Below are 20,611 nucleotides of genomic sequence, written 5' to 3' on the forward strand. Positions count from 1 at the left end.
AGTCTCAGTGAAAACATCTGCTTGTTTTCATAACACTTTGCTACACATTGCTAGTACTATATTTTTTCCTCTTAAATTACATTTTTCTTTAGTAATTTTAGATAAACTTTCAGTCCAAGTTTTTATGGGTGTCATTATTTCACAGAGGGAGGAAAGAAATACAACATAGTTGTGAAAATTTAGCACAACATAAAACTGCCTGTCTGCCATGCTACTGACTACCGCCAGGATGAATGTTGCTCCGAACTTTCTTTTATTTCCTTAGTGCCATCCTGAGGCTGGTAGATGCACCAACACCTACTAAACAGCAAGGGAGCACCTATTTTGAGTTGGAATCATCATCTTTAGGTTGTGAACCTTTGAACTTGTTGTAGAGCCTTTGGTTGTCATGTGAGAAAGGTGGTGATTTCAGACAATATTTCTGGTATAAATTCCGAATTGGAGATGTTTACTCTCGATTTGTAGTCTTTTAAAATGAATACTAGTTTTTGACTAGTGTAACAGTTTTCCTCTTAGTATCCCACTCTTTCTTAGACACTTTAAGGACCATGCAGCTGACATGGTCAGTAATCATTTTTCTTACTTAGCTGTAAATGAATGAACCCTGGTGCACAAGGACTATATTGATGATGTTTGGTCTATCTATTGATTTAACCATAGCAAACTCTTTTGAGCATCAGTGACTTTGCTCTCTGGTTTGTGGAAGTAGTCCATAAGTGCTGTGGCATACTAACTATCAGAAATGAAATTACTTAGGGAAAATAAGTACTCACTTTTCTGTTGTGTGATAAACTATTGTTCTGAAAAACAAGTTGGATTGCTGCTTCTTCGTATAAATTTCAATCTGAAAAATAAAACAGTCTTGCTCAAGTCATTGGACAGATATCTGGTGTACTACCTCTGTGTTGGTGTTACCCTCTTGTCCTCTGGCTTGTTCAAGGTACATGACAAGTTTGTCATAGTCACACCTCTGTCAAATTTTGTGTTATAACCAATTGATTTAGTCGTTAAAATAATTTCTCAAGTAAGCATTTATTTCTTGATGTCCTATTATTACGTCTCCTGGTGCTAAATCTGTGTTAAAATTGATTGTGGATGCTCAAGTTTGTCTCCAAATCTGGAAGGTTTGTAGATCTTGACAGTCGGTTTGTGCTCTGCTGCACACACAGAGTTGGTGACAATAACTGCAGGAGAATAAACTGAAATGATTCTTTAAGTTTCTCGATGAAACACATACAAAGTTTAGGAAATTGCTGAGTTTCAACAGCTGTAGGCTGCTAGAAAGGAGATCTCACCAGAGCTGCTCTTTTGCTAAAGTTATGTGTTTTGCTCTCAGCAGCTCTTGGTCTTTGTGTATCTGCTTGTCGTTCCCACTGTCAAGCTTGTCTTACCAAATTGGTTCACCGTTCACATCGCATTGCTGATCTTTCCTACTATTTGTGTTCTTCATCAGCCACCCCTGCTGCATGTGCTTGGCTGCTCAGCCCTGCCAGCCCGTCTGCTCCCTGGTTTGCTCCTTCTTTCTGCAATACTAGAATTCATAAGAAGTCCCTCAGCTTTACAAAACTATCTATCATTACCGGACATGCCCCAGTTATGTAGAACATGCAATGTAAATGAAATCTCTACAGCATGCCTGTGGGGTCTTGTTTACTGAGGTCTCTCTTTATACCAGGTGCTGACAAAGCATCCCTGCCCATCTGACTCCCTTCAAAATCCTTGACATGAGCTGCTTTTGCTTAAAATCTCACAATTATCTTTACTTAGGGAAAAAAATACCAAACAAACAAACAAACCAAAACCCTAACAACAAATCCAAAACATCCCCAAATAACAAAGCATTTGCTCAAGGTTATGAACAAATTTAAAAATTAGTTGAACCATATAAGGCCAAGATAAGTGAGACAAGTGGCCAGTACATTTTTTTCTGGGACGTTTGAGAGTTTTCATATATCAACCTCCTTTCCAAATAACGTTATTAGACATCTTGTCCTTCCCATGTGGGGCTGAAGACCAGACTCGCTGCCGGCTGGAACCTCACGGAGACTGGGTGAAGAGTGACTTGTCCTGCGTTACACATCTGATGTTGGGCAGACCAGATGGCCATAGCCCTTGCTGAAAGTCTGGGTAGGGCTTGCAGGGAACGTGAATTTGAACTGCCTGTGAAGAAAACATGAGGGTGAAGTGTCTGGACTCAGAGTATATGGGGCCTTGTGCCATGTCTGAATTTACCAAGAGTGCAGTAAGCATTAAAATCAGCATCAAATGCACAAAAGATGTTCTTTCCCACACATCAAGTCAAACATGCTATACATCCCTAAATAAGAACGAACGCAAATAAGGATAAAAGTACTGAATATAACTATTATCAGCATGCTTCATGTTGTACCTTTATAATGAAATAAATTGGGAATAGAATGCAGCACCTACCATTGCAGGTAAAAATGAAATGGGTCAGCCATAGATGTTCTGGGTTTGTGCGGTGCCTGTTGTACAGTAGTAGATTTGGATTCTTGTATTTTTCCTTCTTTTTCTGTTAAAACTGTATTTAAGACCTTATTTCATGAACTTGCCAACAATAACTCATAAGAGGTGACTGGCTAACTTTTGTCCAAAGTAGTGGCTTATTGAATTGGTGACCTGCTTAATGGAAACCTTCTGTAGTCCATGGAACTTTGGTCACTTTCTGAAAAAGAAAGAACCGCCCAAATTTCCTGTCTGTCTTTGTTTTAGTTCTGCATTGACATTATGACAAAAAAGTCTCAGATATTTTTGTTGTCCCATAGGTGGGTTTGTTACCCAGTGCGCAGCACCAATTCACACACCTAGGCAAGGCATTCCTTATTTCTTTATTCTAGTCTGCGCAAAGTAGGGAGCTAGCTGGTAACCTGCCAATGCATAGCTCCCTGATTGCCAGAACTTTATACTATATATACAGTTTAGTACAAAGACATGAGCCTTCATTGGTTACAAGTTGCCCAACTCCTTCATTGCTTAGTACTCTGTTTTCCATTTGTCAAATAAGTCTCTTGCTTCTCATGTTAATTAGTCCGTACGCTCAGTGTCAACTTCTTTTGGGTTTGGGGGTTTTCTCGAGTCGGTGGTTACCATCTTCCCTTGCTGGAATTACCTTTCCCTTAGTTTTGCTGAGCTCTTTGCCCGTGATTAGCTTCCTATCAGCCCATCCATCCTGTGAAGGTGCTTCCTCCTTTGTGGAGTTCCTTTTCTGAAGGGAAGATTTGCTGGTGCCTAGCAAAGGGCTCAGCAGGGCATACCTGAGTTAACAGGCATGTAACCTGAATTAACCCTTAACCACTCACTTGCTCCAACTGCCTCAAAGTCAAACTGCCAACAACACATTCAATTCCATCAACCACCTGATATAATTTTCACAGTATGGAATTATGTCAGCTCAAATTTCCTTATTTCCAAAGTTGCCATGACAGACAATTGTTCCCCATGGCATTCTTTTTCTGAGCAATGTGTGTTTATGTGAACAACCTTTCAAAAAAGAAAAGAAAATCATAAACTCCTGAGTAATACAAATTAGACAGTATATTAATTCTATTATTTATCACTTTTTAAGGCCAGTAAGAAATGTATCTGGAAAGCCTGTAGAAATGTTTACAATAAAGGGTGTTAAGCAACTATATCCATAATTCTGTCATGACACTAATTTTAAGATCTCAGTGGGGTTTCACTTAGGGCTTTAAATTATGAGAGGCTAAATAATCTTTAGATAACAAGGTAATTAAAAAAATGTGGGAAAAGGAAAAATATTCCAATACTTACATGCAAGCAAGGTGGATGAAGGCATGATAAACACACAGCTGCTGTTTAATGGGATGGGATTAATTTCTCTGTTGTGGAAACATTTCTCAGCCCCTAGGAAAACCTCCTCAGCAGCCTCCTGGACCAGCTTGTCTCAAGTGCCAATGTGTAGATGGTTATACCTTCTTTGTGAGTCAAGGTGGAAGCTGGAGGGTTCTCACTGGTTGGTAAATCCCATGGGAATGCCAGTACTGCCCTAGCAGCCTGAGGCATGGAAGCAGTTCAGTGAGGAATGGAGTAGGAAAAACATCCCTAACAGTTTATGTGTGAGGCATTTCAGCTATATTGGTGCTAAGTTAATCAGCACCTCCAACCCTTTAAAATCTTAATAGTGTAGAAACCTAAATAGAACTAAGAAATGGAGGTCCAGCCCACAGCGATGCTAAAATCCTCTGTTCCTGCTTAGGTTTTCCTACTAGCATCAGTGGCTGCTGAGGGTAGTAAGAAACGTACAGCTTGAAGCTCAACAGCCTGGTCAAAATGCAAGCAGCAGGAGCATCTTTGCTCCGTGGGCCTTGGATCCAATGCTTATCTGGCAGGAAGGTACAATGATTGCTTGAAAATACGAAACAGTGGCAGTTTTCTATATGTAATGGTACATGGAGGCCTCTAGCCTGCAAAACTCAGATGTTTGATATGCAGTTACTAAGTCCAAAGTGCAGATGAAACCTTTATGTAAGTTTTTGTTAAAAAAGAAACTTACCACTGTATTCTGAATTAAACTGCTGGTGACAGCAGTCAAATGGCAAGCTTTCAAGGGCAATATCAGGGATAATCATCTTGTTCAAATTAGTTTTTAATGTAAGTATTTTTTTTCTTACTGAGAATATTATTATGCACTCATATTTTTGTTTTATTAGTTTATGTATACAGCTACTAAGTTATTTGCTTGTTATAGAATTTTGTTTTATATTTAGCAGACATATATGGCATCCAAGCAATTTTAGATTTAATTTGATCAATATTTAATGAATTATAATTATCATTACAACTCAGAGTTTTGCACTGCCATATATTGCTGCATAATGTTTAATCAAGGAGAGTGAGAGAGAGACTAAAATATAACTGGAAAACAGCTATCAAGTTTATGTTAAAGAAATGTAGTGGAATTATTAACTAAATTACAGAGGTATGATTTAATAATTTTTTTTAGTTACCACTTTAAAATTGAATTCCAAGAGCATTTCCTTAATTTATATTTTTAAATATCTGCAATATTTATTTAAAAAAATACACAGAGAGCAAAATTACTTCATAGTATCAATGTTTGAAATCTCTGCATCACTAGCAAAAATTCCCAGGTGTTCTATCTGGGAAAATGAGAATAACATTTCTGCAATTTAAAAGGAGATCTGCCTATATGGACAGAATAGCACAGTCAATAGACTTTGCTCATACATTACTAAGAGACAGTTATATAAATACTATGGGAATCAGACAAACCATTTAAGGTTAGTGTATCTGAAGACAGTGAAATGGGTCTTGAGTATCCATGAAAAATGTATGTTTAATATTAAACCTCTTGTTCCACAAACTAGAAATGCAAGTGATTGTATTTCATAATACCGACATGATTTCCCAATGGTTTTCGGTTAAGTAAAACTTAGGAATTGCAAAACATCTTCTCTGGTACTGCATGCTGGATAGAAACCCGTGTAGAAATGAGTTTTGAACAAGAAGCCTGGAAAAAGTCTAAAAATTTCTGCTTTAACAAGGCATTTAAAATATGCAGTTACAGGTTCTGAAAAAAAATTGATGTATAAATATTTGGAATAAATAGTATGCTTTTTCTTTCCAGGTGTTTCTGAAGAAGGTGACTCAAGACTGCCCTTGTTTGATGCAATGTCTAAAGACACGGGTTAGTTAGAAGCACACAGATGCGACACACCTCTGGCTCCACAACATGCTACCACCTTCAAAGGTATTTGCATCTTGCATGTGAACTTTGGGCTGCTGCCTGAGCTCTTGCTATTATCCAAAAAATATAGAATCATAGAATTGTTTGTGTTGGAAAAGACCTTTGAGATCATTAAGTTCAACTGTAAACCTAACACTGCCAAGCCCATCACTAATTCATATGCATCTACATGTTTAAACACCTCCAGGGATGGTGATTCCACCACCTCCCTGGGCATTCTGTTCCAGTGCTTGACCATCCTTTCAGTGAAGAATTTTTTCCTAATATCTGATTTAAGCTTCCCCTCATGCAACCTGAGGTTGTTTCCTTTTGTTCTAGCATTTGTTATTTGGGAGAAGAGACTGACTCTGAGCTGCCTACAACCTCCTTTCAGATATTTGTAGAGAGTGGTGAGGTCCCCCCTGAGCCTCCTCCTCTCCTGACTGAACAGCCCCAGTTCCCTCAGCTGCTCCTCACAAGACTTGTGCTCCAGCCCCTTCCCCAGCTTTGCTGACCTTCTTTGGTCTTGCTCCAGCACCTCAGTGTCTGTCTTGGAGTGAGGGGCCCCAAACTGAACACAATATTTGAGGTGCGGCCTCACCAGTGCTGAGTACGGGGAACGATCACTGCCCTCATCCTGCTGGCCACACCGTTTTGGATACAAGCCAGGACAAAGATGCTCTTCACCCACATGCTTGTGGCTTTTGTTTTTTTCTGACAGCAACTGATAACTCCAGATAGTGGAACATAGATTGAAAAACCCAGTTTATTATCTTTTTTTTGACAATTAGTTGTTTACCCCAAGTGTAAAGCTAGACAATTTAAGGCTAAGAGTAAAGTTCCAAGATTTTACCCATGAGGGCCGTTTGCCATGGGAACAACTTATCTAGGGATGTGGTGAAATTTCTGCCACTTGAAATCTTTAGATCAGAATTTAATATGTGGCTAATATGTAAATACATATGTTAGTTGAACAAGGAGTTTTGTTACAGGGAGGAAATTGCTGAAGGAAATTCTGTTGTCTTCAAGGTGTATGAAGTGCCATTCGGGTTACAAAAATGAGTCCACTCTGGTCTTAAAGCCAGTAAGCCGTAATCAAACAGCCAGCAGAGACATGAAGTATCTGTTGTTTGATTCTTGCTTTTTATTGATATGCAGAGTGTGTATTAGGTAGAACAAGAGAGCTAGGTGGTGGAACTTGTTCTGGAGAAGGTATAGAGAGGAAAACTCTTTTAATAAATTGTTTTCATCTTTCGATTTTTTTTTTTTTTTTTTTTTAATTTCAGAAAAGTTGGTTGTGTTGCATCCCTAATTAGAAATTTGTGGTCAGGCAATGAATGTGTTGTGGTAAAAAATCTGTGTTAAACACTGTCAGTTACAGCTAAATGAAAATGAAGGTATTTTTAGCTGAACAATAATTTTCCTTATTTGAAGATTATTCTTTTAATTAGCAATTTGGAATGCAGTACATGGTTCTGGTCATGTGTATTGATATACCATATTTTAGCATCCAATTTTATTTGGGCAGATGACTGGAGGTATCTTTTAGCCTTTTAAAAATATTTCACTAATAATAAATGAAGACCATAAGCACCTAAAAGCAGAAGATAACATCCAAGCCCAAAATGTTTGTCTGTGTAAAGGTTTTAGTATAAGAGGTATTGTACAGCCCAGTCTTTCTTAGAAGTTTCAGGACTAGACTCTTAATTTGTTTATTTTTGTCATAAATCATGTTTTTAGATAATGCACTTGTGTTCCTCTTATTTTCTAGGTGTCAAAACATTTTTTTGAAATGGGAAAAAGTGCCTAAATTCTAATATTATTAATATATGCAAAGTACAACTTCCGCATCTGATGCTATTCATCACATCCCAAATTAATCTTCAGGGACAGAACCCAATATCCCATTTCAAGCAAAGACCAATAGCTCTTGGCAAAATTAAATCATCTTTCAGAAATATTTCACTCTGAAAAGCTAATAATTCTATGGAAATGGATTTTTAGAAGAAAAACCTGAGTTTGTTATATAATCTTTCTATAGGGTTCTCCATCTCATACATTAACATTTCATAACATACTTTAAATGAGAATTTGTTGGGAAATAGTTTACAACGTTGTTCTGACTGTCACAGTCCTTTAATGGTTCTGAAGTGATAATAATATGATTTAGAAACCCAAGGGAACATCACTTAAATCTGATTGAAGCAGAGACAAACACAAAGGAAGTGACAGATGCAGAGCAGGAAATTCTCATTTTTGCAATGACATTTTTATCTCATCTTTCCCTCCCCTATTCTACTTTAGAATAGTGCAACCAAACACTTCTACAGAATAATGTGCAATCTGCTGTTCTGTTACCCTTCCCACTCAGTATGAAGATTTAATGGAAAATGGAAAATGCATATTTACTTTTAACTTTTCTGCTGTGAGTGGTAGACAGCTCATGGCGATGCAGGGAGGGAGAAAGGACTTACATCCTGTACAGAAGGTGGGAACAAGGGAGATACTCTACTTAAGAGGGGAAAGGCTGAGGCTGGTTTTGGATCTTTTTGTTCCAATATGTGTTTATAACACTTGCCACTTTAAAGATACGTTGGACGTTTAAAAACAAAACCCAGATAGATTTTTTTTATATATATATATATTTTAAAGAAGGTGTTCAGGTGTGCACGTCTGAAAGGAACAGGAACTGAGCTCAGCCACACTACCACGGGTTGAATGTTGTTCCACAGTGCTTGCAGGTTCTGCTGTTAGAGATGCTTGCAGTCTTCTCCTTGCCTCAGCACTAGTAGAGTCATAATGTGCTCTCACAGCCAGAAGAGAGGTTGTTTTGTAACATATCAGAACGTATTTTTTTCCTTTATATGGGTTCTCATTTTCTGAATATATTTATGCTCCTGGAGGTCAAGGTGATAGTCAGCAGGGCTCACACTTAATGGATCCCCATCTTTGCCTGTGCCCCCATGTTGTCCTAAGTGCTACACTGCCTCTGGTGTCTGCCCTGTGAGACCCCTGGTCACTCAGCTACCTTTGAAGGAGCTGCAAAAGCCACCTTAGAAAAAGAAGTCTATCACCAGTAGGCTTGGTTTTGCTCTTGAGGGATGTCTCCTTCCCCTGGGAAGTTCTTAGCATTGTCAGTTGAAAAAAGATGAAAAGTCCTGCTCTGTTAATGCCAGGATGACTACTTTGAGATTACATTTGCACAATAAACAATGGACTGAATACTTATGAATCTTTTCAGAATAGTCCTAGCCAAGACATAATTTAATCCGTATGTTTCATTGAAGTGACATATTAATTATTGATTGTGCTTAATGAATATGCTAATATGTAGAATTCGGGAGGTTTCTGCTGCCCCGCTGTGCTCTCTAGGCCCTCATACATTTTTAAAGAGGTGTCTGTAGGAGACAGTGTTCTGGGTTTACGCCAAGGCACCATAATGAAGACCGCATACAGAGTTCAAGGGCTGGTGCTTGTCCTTCAGGAATAACATCAGAAACTTGTTTTGTCTGACAGTTGTTCCTGAAATTTTAAATTAGATTATTCACTTTTTCCCTATGTAAATGGGGTAAGTTATGAGTGGTTTCCCATTCAGCTGGGGGCATAAAATAAGGTTTAACCTTATTTTCCATTTCAAATCGGGGGAAGAAAAATAAGTGGAAAGAAGTTCAGGCCAATGATCTAGTCAATAATATATTACAACTTAAGCACTCCTTCTGTATGCATTTGCAATGAGATTACAAAAGCTCTTAAGCCTTTCTGTCTTCTTGCTGATTTTAATACTCAGGTGAAATAACCAATACGCACAGTGGAAACAAAAAATTTCTGCTGGAGAGGCCTTGACTGCGGTTTTGAATACAGCCTCGAGCAAAGACTGATGTTTAAATTGCTTCACTCTAAAGAGCCCTGGGGTGCTCTGTTGTGTCTATGGGGATCTCAACAGATGCGTTCATAAAACTTTATGCTGAAACCCTTTATACAATAACACGTATTAAAGTAGTGACAATCAATGTAATAACATAGATGAAAATGGGAATCGTCTAGTGCACCAGGGTTGAAAAAAATGTGCTATTGTAAGCCTTTACAAATGGGAGGCAGAAGTGTATCTTGAGATCACATTACTATGGGCACTCCATGAACTGATAAAATACCAACCTTGAAACTATTACACTGCAAAGAAAAAAAGCCCCTTTTTTATTTTTTAAATACGGAGTTATTTAATTTCAGTGATTGTTATTTTTCTATTGTTTTTCAAGTGTTAGCAGGATGTCTCCAGTAAATCATAAATTATATGATGTTACAGCTGCAAGCCAAGGCCCCATGAGAAATCAAATAGTACATAAAGAGGAGTGCCACTAAAGACTTGACCCTTAACTGTGTATAAGCACAGTCTGTGTATTAATGAGTAAAGAAATATTATAAAAAGGTGATGATACTGAGTCACTTTGACAATAATTTTTATTATTTATAATTCTATTTCAAAATTCTTTAGAGAGTTTGTGAAAAGCCTTTCTGTGGTGGCAGTTAATTCAGGGAAGCATAAAGTTAATTTGTGAGAAATTAGGATGGGACCATCACTTTCGGGGATGAATTAAGAGTGTGGATTCAGAGCTAGTGAAATCCCAATGTGTCAAGATATGAAATTTCTAACATATAAGAGCTGGAAGCTGTAGCCCTGAAACCAGAGGCTGTTGCATCCTTCCTCCTGGTACATTTGGAGGGAACCTGCTGGCTGTGGGACGATGTCTTACCGACGTGCAGCAGGTTCACCCATCATGGAGGTCCAGAATTCAAGTACTCTTGCATTGCATACTCTTCCTGTGTCTGTCTCATTTCATTTTTCTCTGAGGAAAAAGAAGGATTTAGAGACAGATCCTCACTCTCTGGGATGTCTTATCCATGTTAGAAGCTTGGACCCAACTTATTGATCCTTATAGGAAGTTCTTGTGTAGAGTGAGCTTAAAAGATTAGGTCCTGGAATGTTAATACATCTTTACGTAACAGGTTTATACATTATAAGCTTTAAGTTTAGTGCAAACCAAAGTGCTAATATGTAGCATAAATTTGAAGAGAGATTTCCCCCCAAAGCCTGGAAATGCAGCTGACAACATCTGTTAAGTCTCTGTAGTTTGTAAAAAGAAGAGTTACTTTATTATAAAAGAAGAGGTTTCAGATAATCTGAAGATCATATTTTTTTTTCCATCCCAGAGGAGCAGATAAGATTCTTCTTTCAGCCAGGGGAAAACAATTCTTATTGATCCATCAGTTGTACAAAGAGTGATGACATGAATTAATTTAAACCGGCCTAAGGTATCCTAAAAAAGTAAAATTAAATGTGTAACAGTAGGTTCTCCTCTAATCTTCAAATCTAGCAAAAAATCTTAAACTTTTATGATCCCTAAGCATGGTCTCAGGGCACATGAATGCACTGCTGCTAGTCGTCTCCTCTGCTGCAACCAGAACATGTTCCTGCCCATAGCACACCATACCACAGTATGGTATCCCACACTGGTGTATCATATATGATATACCCTACATGGTATTCCATAGTACAGTATGGATATTTTTGAAGGGAAAGTACTTTTTCTTGGGGTTTTGTGCAAAGACGGTCTGCGTGAATGATTTTGCAGAGGATGCTGAACATCTTGCATCTTTGCTGACTGGATATATTCTTCTGAAATAATATGCAGATTTTTTCTTAGCGATTTTCATTGAAAAACTAAGGGTTGTTCCTGCTTCTGGAACTGGATGCCTTAAAGAAGGCTGTTCTGAAAGGTTGGGGTAAAATGCTGATTGTTGTTATCTATGCTAATCACAGAGGCATTAAGTCAGTCTACACTAGCTGATGAAGTAGCGCTCTCTACCCTTAGAATATTTCCTTTTCTTTTGTACTTTTTTTCTCCCCAAAATTTAAAGTGAGATTTGTAAAGTGGATTGCCAGAAAATGGCAGTCTGAGTAGAGGTGACAAAAGGTGCTACATTGAACTTAGTTGAAGTGAAAGGCTTCTACCTTAAAGGTAAACAAAACTAAACTCTGCATTTCTTTAGTTGCCCTTGGGGGTCAAATCAATAAGTACTCTTGTTTTCCTTGCTTGAAGTTTATACTTTCTGTAGGAATGTGATTTTGCTTTCAAAAAGCCTTAATTCTTCTTCCTTGTGAAAACAAATTTCACGACCAACCCATAAATAATCACATGAAAAAATAATAGCAGCCTAATTTACATCTAACCTTTCTTTTTAATGATTAATGGATACTATTTATGTAAACTGTTTCTACATTCCAGCGTGAAATGAAATTTAAATTGCAAATTTTACAGTGGTGTATTTTAACTGGTGACCCTTTCCCCAATCACAAATTAAAAAAACCCAATTACATTTGTAATAAAGATGCTAATGCATTTCTTGTTTTTAGGGCACGTAAAGTTCTTGCTGCCAGCAACTTTATTTTTCCTGTTGATGAGCCAATAAAAATGTATTTTCCAAAGTGCTCCAAAATATGTGTATGTGCACATTGAGGAAGGTAGCTAAAGAGTAATTCTCATCACAGTCACTTTGCAGCAGCATTTGTGGTCAAGTAAACCTATTGCAAGTTGAAGGCTACATCGCATACCATTCTCCACAGTCAAGTGTAGCCTTTGAAGGGAAGTAGGTTTCCAACACATCTGAGGCATTGAACCCTCCCACCAGCCAACGGGCTCTTCAGCAGCTGTGATTGCTCAGTCCTTCAAGGCTGGTGCCAAAGATGCTCCTCTCTGCCTGCCTGCAGAGGTCTAAGTGCTGCACTTCGCTTGGATTGCCCTTCATCAGGGCTGCCAGGAGCAGCGAAGAGCAGAGCTCCCAGCTGAAATGCAGCGCAGGTCCCTGGAGACTGGCTTTCTCTAACAAACAGCTCTCTCAAAGTTATCTGCGTTCCGCAGTTTTTGATTTAGGGTCTCGGAGGCAATTTGATTCCAGCCGAAGCATACCTATTAAACAATGATCTCTTTCTTTGCTTCTAATTGCACTCAGGACCCTCTTTGGGGATTAAAATGAGATGGCATTTTTGTAACTCGTCACATCATTTGAACTCTCAAGGAGGACACAGAAACGGCAGAGAGAAGGGAGCTGGAGTGTTTGTCTCATCGTATTCAGAATCGTATTCAGCTGTGACTTTGAAAGGGCAATGCAGATCTACCAGCTCCCTCTTGAAAAGGCTGGTGGCCACCGCCAGCTGTACAGACCTGCTGAGATGCAATTAAAGCCGAGGTGCTGCAAGGTCCAATGAACTTGTCACATCAGTTTGGGGATCTTGAAGGAATGAGGAGAAACAGGGACTTTGCAAGTGTGTGTGTGTGGAAATTACACCAGAACAGGGTGAACTTTGCTGCTTTAGGGTTGCTGGTCTTGTGAAGGGAATATGGGCTGAGCTATTCAGCTGGATGTATTTTCATTACCAAGACAAACTAGACAGAATCATATAAAAACTACCTCCTGAAGAACCTTTCTTCTTTTTTTTTTTTTCTTTTGAGAAGGCTTTTTTTTTCTTTTCTTGAGAAGGCTTTTTTTTTCTTTTTTTGAGAAGGCTTTTTTTTTGGGTGGGGGAGTTGGAGGGGTGGAGCTTTTTTCTATTTTTGTAGCAATACATTGTCAGAAAAGAGCAGGACCAGATGCTGTCTTTGCGTCTATGAGGGGAAGTAGAAAGGTGATAAGGACAAAACAAAAAAAAACCCACAGAAAGGTGTGCTGAAAGGCAGGGTTTCAGCACTGCACAATGCTACTTGCTGACAATGAGAGGAGACAAAGCGAATCACTGCTCATGCACTGTTTGCTGGTCTGTGTGAAAATATCTTTTTTCATAATATCAGTCAGAAAATATCCTTTTACGTGTAGATTGACCAAATTCGTTCTTCAAAACACTAATTATAGAACTGCTGGGTGTTATTTTAAAAGTTGCTTTGCAGGATAAAAGAGCACTTCAACAGCAGGTATGTAAACCTTCTTAGCAATACTTTTGAAATTGTGGCAGAGGTGAACCCAAGGAATCTCAGGCTGTAACTTTTGCCTTGGCTTCTAGGAGTACCCAGCTGCTCCTGGCTGTGACAGGTCTCTTGGGAGGTGGAGCACCATTGTGTGGTGGGAATCCACGTGATGTGGAGCTGTGGCTAGACTGGCCACGCCAATAATTTAACAAGTGCAATCACCTCCCTTTACCTTGGATGAAACTACCTGCTCAGTGTTGCAGATGGCTTGTAAGATGCCTTGGATGCTGTAGATGACTCTTTGGGGTGCTGTTCCTGGCACAGGATCTGATGGGTGCTCAGGCCAGCAGCTGCCAGCAACCCAGATGTGCCCCAAAGATGCACTGGGTGCTGCATGTTGCAGAGTCATGGCACAATGACTGAGCAACCCTTGGGTTCCAGAAACCCCAAATCTGGGCTTGGGGATACAGGCTCAAAGTCTGCTGTGATGATCTTGGTGTAGCATGTTAGCATTTACATTTGCAGTTCCTTAAGTCCAAGGAAGCCCAGTGTCACTGCTTTTGCTGGATCGTTTGCAGGAACATCATATGCAATTACTGCTTTTGTAACTTTGCTTAGCTCTTATCATTATATTCAAGAGGCCTGAAATCTCAGCTCTGTCTGTAATCACTTCTATCTGTGACATGATATAATCGGTTACCCTGACAATCTGTGTTGTCTTTGTATTGCCACCAGCCTTGAGCTCGGCCATTGTGTGGTGTTTAGGGTTTCCTGACACTCTTCTGGCCAGCTAAAGCTCACCTGCCCTTGCTTCTTGGCTTAGTGTCTCTGTGTGAAGACTAACTTAGTCTGATGTCTCTTTGCTCACAGTACTATCTTAGTAGTTATTTTCTCATTTAATTTTTATCTGAAAATATGGTGTAGTTATGGTTAAGAGGTTGGGTCCTCTCAGTAATTCATTTACCATTTATTATACAGGTGACCGAAGCATTCAGCTCGGGTGGTAAGGATTCACACAAAGAGTAATGCTCTTGCTGACTTCCGGAGCAGGCTTCTGCGTAACATTAGGTTCAGATCCTTCTTGACAAAGAGGCACCAAATTGGTTTAATGGACTGTTATAATCATGGAAAAGGTTTCAGATTAGAATAAAAACACTTTTTCTACCCTCAGTTACTTCGCTGCAGAGGCTAGTGGTTTTACTGAAGATGAACTTATGTCTGATGATATTAGAAGTAACGCAACTGAATTTGTAAATGAGCGTGGTTAAATGGAGTCTGTAATACATAAAAATGAAAGTTTGCCTATTTCACCTTTTCTTTAATGAAGGTATTCGGGCAAGATATTAGTTCTATTGCTTAAACAGTTTTAGTATAATATAGCACTGAAGATGCTGAACTTGTTAGCTTGTTGATTGCATGGTTGTTATATCAGTGCTAATCATGACTGACAAATAATTTAAGCAATGTTTCTAACTCTATTAAAGGATATATTCCAACAACTACAAAATCCTCATCTGAAAGGCAGATCCTATATGCTGTAGCCCACTGAGAATCTTTCCAAGCTGTGCACACACCAAAATGTTTGTTGTGAATATTGGCTTTCAATTTACCCTTTAAAATTAAAATCAGGAGAAAAAAAAACCTTTTCTAAAGAGTTTTAGCTCTTTCTTATTTAACCAATTATCAGTATGTGCTTAAGAAAACACCAGGCAACATCCCTCTTCCATGACTTGTAATTTCCCTGAATGGGGAAGGGAATGCTTTGGTGGCAGTTTTATTTTTGCTTTTTAATAAAACTATTGATTTCATATAATATGTTCTGTTGTGAGAGCAGAGACTGAAACTGTTGCATGTTTCCACCCCTTTCAAGTAAATGCTTGCAAGGCATTATACTCTCGCTCTCTATAGCCCTATGTATCTTGCACAGATTTTAATGCGGGAGGGGGGCAGTGCCTTTCCCCACCCCAACATGCAGCACAGCAGTCAGCCGCCAGCTTCGGGAAGGAGAGGAGGGCATCCACGCACACACTCCGAGGCAGATGCTCTCATTGTAAAGGACATGTATTACTGTTTTATTGCGCTTACAGACAAAAAGTGGTAGGAAAAGGGTGGGGTCCCTGTATTTAGAGAAACGTTCAGCCCTGTCTGAGGTCTGGGTTTGCTCTAGACAGGTCAGATAGGGTGAGTTGCCTGTTGTGACTTGTCTACCTGGTCCCTGGGCTAAGGTGGGAGACAGCACCTACCTGCTTGGATGCAGCTTTTGGAGGGGCATAGAGGTATAACTGCAGGTGTTTGGGGAAGATTTCTGCCATCAAGGATGTGTTCAGGAAGAGCGTTGTTCCAGGATGTTCCCTTGGGGAGAGTCAAAGCGTACATCTGGATCCCAGACTGCTTGCAGTTTGGGCACCTCTGACTCTTGCTTTTTTGCTGCTTTCATCTGCAGCCCAAGCATGTCCTGCTCCTCAGTGTGCTGCTCGCTGGGTGTTGTAAAGCATCCTGTCTCATCCAGATAAGACATTTCCTAGTGAAGGAAGCATTTCCTTGTGCTGTCCTCAGGGTACAGACTTTAAAACCACTCGCAACCTACCAAATAGCTATTATTTTTGTCTATCCTTGTAAAGGACTTTTGCCAAAAAACCCCCGTCTTCCTTTTCTTTCTTATTACTATATGTGATTTTTCATTAAAATATTTATCTTTTTAAGGCTAATTTTAAAGGCCTCATGCTATGAAGTTGCATGCCGCAGACCTTCAATTTAAGTACATGCCATCATCAGAGGGAAAATTATAGAAGGAAATGACGGAGACCCAAAATCCTGAGATTTGCCTAAATTTGCCAGATGTCTCGAAGTAAGTGGCAGGTCCAGGGCTGTGCTTGGAGAGGTCCTTGAGGCAGTTCATATTTACATGTGGCCTCATTAGCATGCTCATTACCAAAGACAGTGTACAGCTGGGTGGGACTGGGATCCTTCTCTGGAGAAAAAATTCTCTTGGGGATTATGTTAGCAATGCCTAGGAAGTGTAAAATTAGAAGGTCCTAAAGCTTCCTATTATTTTAGAACTACATTCACCACCAAAGGAATGGCCAGAATCACCTTTGAAGACATTTGTGTTGCTGAGTACAGATGTTGAGTCCAACACCTGGCTTGCTATTTGTGGAAGACCCTACATCATACATCCCTCAGGTGTATTAAACTCAGAAGCCGAACCCATATGATTTGGATTTGTTTGTACAATTTTTATTTTTCTGTCAAAAGTGAAATTATGCTAAAGCAGAAGCTTGTCTTGTAGGCATTGCATTTCAAAAATTTTTAAAGTATCCAAAATAAAAATTAAAACATTAACATGAAAAGCATTAGACCAACAATAATACAATACATTACATTTAGAAAGCCAAACATCATTTGCTGCATCATTTCAGGCTTCTTAAGAACCACAGCATCAGTGAAACAAGCTGGACAGAAATGTTTCAAATGATAGAATGTATTTTGGTCCTATTAATTAAATCAACAGCTTAATAACTCTGAGGAGGGATGTAGGCTGGTGAAAACCTCAGGCGTGGTGGAGCTTGCTGTTCACTTGTTGTTTCTAGGCCTGTCTAATTTCTGTTCAGCCTGCCTTATCAGCTTGTCAGATGGAAATCAGATCTCTTGCAGAAGCTGTATTATTACTGTTTTGTTTTTAAGCAGACATAAAACCTGACAGTTTTCTGACATTTTTGGCAATTGGGGGCATGGAAATTTTAGGTTGCAATGTTTCTCTGCACAAAAGCATAATAGACTTGACATGATTTTCCATCTCTCCTTTTTTAAGAGGTACACAGGAGCCAAAGTGAGATGTTAACTTCCACAAAGAAAATCAGAATCTGCCACATTTTTTTTTTTTTTACAGTCTGAAGGATCAGATCCTTAATTTCTATAAACTGGCTTCAGTTTTGCTGGAATATGTTTGAGCCTTCATCTTGTTCCATAGCTTCAACGTATGCCATATAGCACAAGTGGCTATAAATTGTTAGCTTAATACTAGCTATTATTTTTATTTGCTAAAATGTACCAGTTTATGCTTTTTTTGTTCTTAGTAGAATAAAACAGGAGTTAAGCATTGCATTGGCCAAGCAACAGTCACAATATTCAGACTCTGAATAGCTTGTTTTTCTGTCCTTAATTTTGCTTTTGTTCCGTTCTCAGTCTGCAGTAAACTAACATCCTCAGTTCATCATGGGTAAAAGTTTATCCAGGTGTTAACTTCAGTGGTAATCTCAGAAAATGAGGACTACAGGCTTTGAAAGGGGGAGGAACCAGTGAGCCAGTGAGCCTTCTAGGGGGGATTTCTGTGCTGCCCTCAGCATGCCAGTTTCCCCTTTTTCTTCTCTCTGTGCATTTTCACTACTTTTACTAAAATAATTCAGTGAGGTGGAATTACTTGGTGGGTGCTGCCTGTTAAAAGGATTCAGGGTTATGAATGTCCTTGAAACGACACTTATTTTGGCAGTTTTTGAAAAATTACACAGTCTTTTCTTACCAAGAGGTCTAATCATGTAGGACTTTTTCTTTTGCATTTGTCTATTGTGAATATATTGTGATTACTGTGTGCATATGATTAGGAGGCAGGACCTGGGCTTTAGAAGCCTTTCAGCAAGGATTTCGTTAGCTGCACAAAGGGGATCCACAAAAAAATCAACTTGCTTTTTGTGGATCAACTAGTCCTGGTGTACCTAAGACAAGAAGCGCTCAGTACGCAGGCAAAATTCAGCTTTGCTGGAGCAACAAAAGAAGTCCTTGGATAGGGGGGCTGAGGGCTGAGGGGACAAGGTAGAAGGATGTAGGGGGAAACTGGGGCTGGAAAAAACCAGAATAATTCAGTGAGGATTCAGGTGAAAGAAAAAGGTTTGATGGAATTGGTGGGGCTGCAAGGTGGAAGGAAGGGATTTAATTTCTCTGCTCTCTGCCCATGCAGCCTTCTAGTTCTACATTCACTTGAGCCCCAGGGCTTGCTGTCTTGTGCCACCCAGGACACTGAGAGGGAACCTGGAAGATATGTAAAAATAAAATAAAATTAAAAAAAAAAAGATAGGGGGGCAATCTGTGGAAGAGAGTGAGGAAAACGGGGTGAGACTGGAAGATTGATGGGGAACTGTTTCCATTTCTGTCAGCTGGTGGGGCATCTCCTGCGGAGTTTGGTCTGCTGTAGCTTTGCTTGCATGTCCTGTTCTTTTGCCCAGCTGTAGCTGGGCTGGATGGACAGCTATGGGACCAAAGGGCTGGGGCTCCCAATCTGCATTTCATTAGCTAACAGAACTGAACTTGTGAGTTACATGTTATGTACTCCAAATTCGTTGGTTAGCACAAGAAGCAAATGCATTGCGCATTTAGTAATTTTACGTAAAAGTAATTTTACTGACTCTGTAGGAATGAAAGTTAGGGTTTAGCATATAAAACACCTATGAATTCAGATTTTTTTAACCAATTGAATTTATATGCTTTTTTAGTACTTTTAATGCTTTTCTTTTTGAAATTTAGCAAAAATGCATCAAAACCCCACAATCTAAGCCTCCAAGATAATCTGCCTATATGCTGGTTACTCCTCATATGTAAATGATAAATAATGATACTTACTGAAAATGCAAAATGTGTACAAATCATCATTAGACTTATCACTTGTATTTTGTTACTGAATTATGAATCCAGGAGACAGGTTCTTATAGCCAGTATGCTGAAAACTCCCATAATGAACTCCCATGATACAGTGAAGATTGTTGCCAATAACATAAATAAATGTGTTGTACCATCCTGTGAACATGAAATGGAATACAAAATATAACAACTGAAAGGCTGGGAATGGCTGTTCTTTGTTAGTTGGTTTATATTTTATAACTATGGGAACTAAATCAATATTATGATTCTTTATGCACAAACATTTTCAATCTTGTTTTGGAATTCTTATAAAATATTCAATAAACCAGAGAAAAGATAGTAACTTGAAGGGTTCAGGTTATTTTCTTCACTCTAGGTGGAACATTACTTTAGAGGATTGAAAAGTACCCAGCAGCATTTTTCCACGAATGGTGTTTCATTCAGCTGTGTGTCTCAAATATAGGAGTAAAATCCAATAGCTTTACGCGAGCATGTTAATCATGTTAGTGAACAAATATTTGTGAACACGGTGACCTGTAGTTAAATGAGGTGATGGGTTTGGCGGGGAATGGGGGGCTATCCAAGGAGTAAGAGGCTGTAGACTCAATCTAGCAAACGTTAGTTGTGCAGTCAGTTGTCTTCCTTATAGCTCCTCAGGGTGTGCAGTTTGCATGATGGCAGAGCTTAAAGGCTCTCGTGGGTACAAGTGGTGGTGTCCTTCAGGGTGAGCCGTTACACAGCTGTGTTTCACAGCCACATAGGTCTTAAAGCCTTTCAAACTATGCCCTGATTTTGCATCCTTAAGTGCCCTCGCATCTCAGGCCTTGTATTGTGATTTTTAAAAACAAACAGAACGAAAACCAACCTTTGTATTAGGACACACTCTTTTCAAATTTATACATAAATTTGCTTTAAATATGTGCTTAAAATAAAGCATTTAAAAATGAATGTTTATTGCTGTACAGAAGAATGGAAAGCAAGTTTTACTGTGAGTGGGAATCTAATATGCCATTGACTACTTAAGGGTATGAGTGGCCTACATGAAAAATGGAGTTCTTTCCGGTAGTAAAGCTCAATTTTTTACTTCAAAGAGCACTTAATTTCATATCTGCTTTTCTAAATAATAGAATTTCACTTTATTCAATTATTTAGACTTTATATTTAAACTTACAATTTAGTTAGTAAATAAGTTAATTATTACTGTGTTAAACCGAATAATCCTATTTCTATTTCTATTTCTATTCTATTTCTATTTGTATTTCTAATTTCCATGTTATTCATTCCAACTCCTTAG

General features: G+C 38.9%; 1 long non-coding RNA gene across 7 annotated transcripts in view; it reads left to right on the forward strand.

Annotated features, from left to right (window-relative positions):
• LOC308071283 overlaps window positions 1-20,611 on the forward strand; it is a 107,490-nt gene that overhangs the window by 41,735 nt on the left and 45,144 nt on the right. For 6 of the 7 annotated variants that reach the window (XR_013931059.1, XR_013931060.1, XR_013931061.1 and 3 more), the window contains one exon: window positions 5,630-5,752. This is a non-coding gene — a long non-coding RNA (uncharacterized lncRNA). Of the gene's footprint in view, window positions 1-5,629; window positions 5,770-20,611 lie in introns of all 7 variants that reach the window. The other variant, XR_013931058.1, reaches the window with a different exon arrangement.

This window comes from Falco punctatus, assembly GCF_963210335.1.
Source record: "Falco punctatus genome assembly, chromosome: 11".
NCBI lineage: Eukaryota > Metazoa > Chordata > Aves > Falconiformes > Falconidae > Falco > Falco punctatus.